The following is a 5,115-nucleotide window of genomic DNA, read 5'->3' as shown; positions in this document are numbered from 1 at the left end:
AATATTATAGATTAAATAGTGTCTAATTCTTAACTTTGCAAACATTAGACTCACTAAATTTATTGCAAATGCCAGTATCTAAAACAAATTCAACAAAGAAATAAATCTAAAACCTTTTAAATCTTTATTTTTTCCTTGAAAGTACTAGATTTAATAGAAAATATCACACTGTAAAATAAGTCCATTGATTCATTAGGTTAAAACAGAATGACAGGACTTCCCTGGTGGTCCAGTGGTTAAGAATCCATCTGCCAATGCAGGGGACATGGGTTCGATTCTTGGTTGAAGAAGATTCCACATACTGCAGGGCAACTAAGCCCATGCGCCACAACTACTGAGCCTGTGCTCCCGAGCCTGAGAGCTGCAACCACTGAAGCCTGAATGCCCTAAAGCCTGTGCTCCACAACAGAAGCCACTGCAATTAGAAGCCCCCACAGTGAGAAGCCTGCACACTGCAACTAGAGAGCAGCCCCCGCTTGACTCAACTAGAGAAAGCCCACATGCAGCAACGAAGACCCAGTGCAGCCAAAAATAAATATATCTATAATAATAAACTTTAAAAATGAAACAAAAACAAAAAAACAGAAGGATAGCACAATCACGTATAAAAGCTAAAAAGGAAACGCTGGTACCAAACACAGCAGTTAAAGCCTGAGCCAGGCTCTGAAAGACCTTTCCAGAAATAGAGGCAGGAGCGACTTCAAACAGACACAAACACTGGGAGGAGGAGAAGGCAGCATCTAGACCATCAAGGCATAAAAGGGAATGGAAGGCAGAGCGATAGACTCATCCTGTGAACAAGGAGTGAAGGGTAACGGGGCAAAAGTGTACTTCCTGATGTTCTGGGAACATCAGACCACACCACACAGACCCAGGAGGTTAGAAGGGCAGAACATTTTAAGTGGAGAAAGGATATTAGACGACTGTAGAAGCACTTGATATATTTCTTGGCGGTCAACTCTTAGGGACACAGAAAACACGTATCTCTGGTATTGTTTCTAAACTCATAATTGAGCTATTTCCCCTGACCCCATACCCCTGGCTCAACATAACATTGAATCTTGGTTGTGTCTGTTGCCCCCATGAACTTCCTACATATGAATGAGTGTATATAAGAGAGGCACCATAGTGAGACCTTGGAACAAAACACAGGATCTCTGCCTTTCTCCTGGTGCTGGAGCGTCCCTGAGAGATAGGAGTCTGATGAGGCTGGGCCACTTGAGGCACTGAGTTCATAGGCAAAAGCCTTCTCTTTAGCCCCACCCACCCGAATCCTCTCTCAAGGAGGCCTCTGAGTTCATGAAAAGGCCAACTGAGAGAGCAGAAAAAAACAGCTGGGCAAAGTTTTCCTAGCTGGGGAAAAACAGTGAGGGAGAGTTTTCGTCCCATGGCACATGTTACTGACTAAAGGGACTGCTGCCTTACACTGATTTTAGACATTGAGTTTGTTCCTTGATCCGGAACAATGATTCTAAAACAAGGGGCAGGAAGACAGGCTTTTAAGACTTTCCAAAGAGGTTTTGTCCAATACACATAAGCCCCAAGCTCCCTCTCAATTGAGAATCAGTGCATGTAATGATAGACATTCCTGACGGGAGTATATTGTACACATGAACAGTGTTAGAGGCACAATAAAAAGTTAAAAACCCCGAATCTGTGGGGCAAACATCAAAATTATGTAGTGATTTTTTTTCTGATTAAATTATAAATTAGCTGAATTCCATGACTAGACTCCACACTGCACCACCAAGAACAAGTTCACCCATTTAGCTAGTAACCATACTAGATTAAAGAAAAACAATTCTGTCCTCCTAAAGACAATCTTCAGAGAGACCCACCTGTCCCAGTGAGGTCCTTGAGACTACAAGTAGCATCAGCTAATCAGTGTTGGCTTCTTAAAAGGCTGGCTTTTCTCTGTTTCTTTCTCTTTGATATTGCACAGGGGGTCCACCAACTTGTTATGAACAAGCTTTAAATCTCTGAAATACTTGACAATCTTCACTTTCATCTCCAGGGTGGCATCCTCATCACACATAAGTACCATGTGGGGATGCTGTGGGAAGACAAACATGGTCCACAGATGGTTCACTCCCTCCTCAATGGCCTTGTGCAGAGCAAACACCTTGTGAACCCTGTGATGAGGATCACCACCTCTCTAGCACCCATGACAGTCAGTGCCCATGCCCACTGTCAGGGCCATGGTGGGCACCTTGGTGAGATTACCACTGAAGAACCTAGCACTGGCCAGGATGGTGTCCATGGCCAGCATCTTCACATGGGTCCTGGACAACAGACTGGAGCCTGACTTGTAAAAGGCAATGTGTTCATCAAGGCCCATCCCTCCAACAAACAGCTCAATCCCTACCTGCAGCCTTGATTGTCTCTTCAAAGGCATTACACTCAGCCTGTAGGCCAACTGCATTCCCATCCAGAATTTGGGTGTTTTCTGGGAGGATGTCAATGTGTTTGAGGAAGGTGTCTCACATGAAGGAGTGGTAACTCTCCCAGTGGTCTCAAGGAAGGCCCACATACTCATCCATGTTGAAAGTCTTCAATATTGGAAGGACAGGTCTTCATTCTTATAGTACTCAATCAGCTTCTTGTAGCAGCCAAGTGGGGGTGCTCCCAGAGGGGAGCCCCAGAGTGAAGTACTTGTCTGGTCTTGCACTAAACTGGTGATGCAGTTCCTGATATATTTGGCTGAGTACTCACTGGCCTGAGAATAGTGGTCCAGAATGTTGTGCTTCATCTTGTCGAGAACACCTCCTGTAGTGGCTGCAGTGACTGTGCTAATCTTTCCTTGTTTGACGATAACATAAATAATTCACTGGCTGCCTGCTCTGGAGCTCACACACCACAAGTAAAGAATCCGTGCGTCACAGTGAACAGATCCTGAATGACACAATGAAAACCCTATGTGCCGCTACTGCCGCTACTAAGACTCAAAGCAGTCAAACGAATACTAAAAAAATAATAATAATCCTTTGGAACACAAGCATTAATACTGTCAGAGAGGTAAAACTTAGACATTGCAAAAAGGATATAGTCTTCCCTCATGGCTCAATAGGTACAGAATCTGCCTGCAATGCAGGAGACCCGGGTTTGATTCCTGGGCTGGGAAGATCCCCTGGAGAAGGAAATGGCAACCCACTCCAGTATTCTTGCTTGGACAATACTATGGACTGAGGAGACTGGCAGATTACAGTCCATGGGATCACAAGAGTCGGACACGACTTAGCAACTAAACCACCACCACCAAAAAGGATATATGAAGTTACATATATGATCCATTTTTATTAATACTTTAAAAATACATAATAAATTCACTGAAAAAAAGTCTAGGAAGATTCACATCAAGAGGTCACTGAAGCGCAGTCATTATGGAAAACAATATGGAGGTTCCTTAAAAAACTAAAAATAGAGTTGCCATGTGATTCAGCAATCCCACTCCTGGGCATATATCTGGAAAAGATGAAAACTCTAATTCAAAAGGAGCAAATACTGTTGCAAAAGTCCAAAAGACTTGCTTGATGCAGAGTTGCCACAAACTTTCAATTTGTTAAAAAAAAAAAAAAAGCAATTATCTGTAAAAATCAATAAAGCAAAGCACAGTATGATGAAGATTGTGGTGGTAGTTATACAATCATACATAATTACTAAAATTCATCAAACTGTACACTTAAGATGGGTATATTTTATTCTATGTAAATTATACCTCAATGAAGCTGGGAAAAATTCATCATAGTATAAAACAAGATTTATACAATTTCCTCATGTGAAAAAACAATGTTTTTTAAATTTGAAAAGGTGACCTCTGGTTGGTGGGAATATAGTTTTTATTTTTTTGCTTATATATAATCTGTTTTCTACAATGAATGTTATTTTCCATAATTATTTCCTGAAGTGATGGTGACCTAACTGAGGTGAGTAAGCAATTAAGTTCCACTTGGTTTGGTGAGACAGTGCCAGAGCAGATGTTTGAACCCAGATCTCTGTATTTCTGATCATTAGATTGGTACCTTCTGAGCTTCCTGAGTAAGAATAGCAGCCTGGGATGCTTAACAAAGCTGTTTGTGTACTACACTTTAAATCTGCATAGTTAATAAACCTGCAAAGGTGATTCATGGGAAAATGTGATGTAACCACTGACACAGGTAGAATCTGAAACCTCAGGAACATTTTCTTCAACATATTAAGGATCTATCATCAACACCAAATAATCCCACGTGTGTTATTAGTTATCCCACCTGGAATCTATTACGATGAATCCTTCCTGGAAAGTCATCTTCTTTATGAAGCCATCACTGACTAGGACTCCATACCTGCTCAGTTGGGTAACCCTTGGTGGTTTCTTTTCTATCTCCACTACTAGGACATTAAAACACAGAGCTCTTCTTGCCCAGGTAAAAGTTTACTTAATTCAGGGATTGGCACTGATACTAGGGCTGGATAATTCTTTATTGTGAGCCTGCCCAGTACAGTGTAGGATGTTTAGCAGCATCTTTGGCTCCTGTCTGCTAGCTACCTACTGGGCACCACCTCTCATACCCAGTTGTGACAAACCAAAATGCAAAAATGTCATTGCCAATGTCCCTGAAGGTGGTAAAATATACCAAGTTAAAAATGACTAACTTGTCTCTCATCAGGCTAAACATCCTCTAATCAGTCCTCCACATAGCTTCCAGATTTCTAAAACTTGTTATTCAAGGCACAGTCCTTGGCCTAGCAGCACTGGTGTTAGGTAAGAGCTTGTTAAAAAAGCAAAATCTCAGACCCAACACCAGACTGCATTTTTTTTTTTTTTTTAAACTTTACATAATTGTATCAGTTTTGCCAAGTATCAAAATGAATCCGCCACAGGTATACATGTGTCCTGGTGATTTCTATGCTCTTAAAATTTGAGAAACACTGCCAGAAACGTCTCTGACTTGCTTGAGGTTAAATATCACTTGAAACAGAGATTAACAAAATTCCTAAGTTCTTCTCCTGAAGATTTCATTCCTTGGGTCAAGGGTGGGGCCTAGGAGTCAAGTGTCTCAGGTAATCCTTACCTTTGGGCAACTTAGGGAACTGCTGCTCTAAAATACACATCAGATTTTGTCCTTATCCACATAA

The 5,115-nt window shown here is 41.5% G+C and overlaps 1 pseudogene; it reads right to left on the bottom strand.

Moving 5' to 3' along the window:
* Positions 1–1,770: 1,770 nt before the first annotated feature.
* Positions 1,771–3,084, bottom strand: LOC104980472 (annotated as a pseudogene).
* Between the last annotated feature and the right edge of the window lie 2,031 nt (positions 3,085–5,115).

Source organism: Bison bison, unplaced genomic scaffold, assembly GCF_000754665.1.
Source record: "Bison bison bison isolate TAMUID 2011002044 unplaced genomic scaffold, Bison_UMD1.0 scf7180017864500, whole genome shotgun sequence".
Classification (NCBI taxonomy): domain Eukaryota; kingdom Metazoa; phylum Chordata; class Mammalia; order Artiodactyla; family Bovidae; genus Bison; species Bison bison.
The sequence above is the reverse complement of the archived record's forward strand: the minus strand, read 5'-3'. Positions and strand labels throughout refer to the sequence as shown.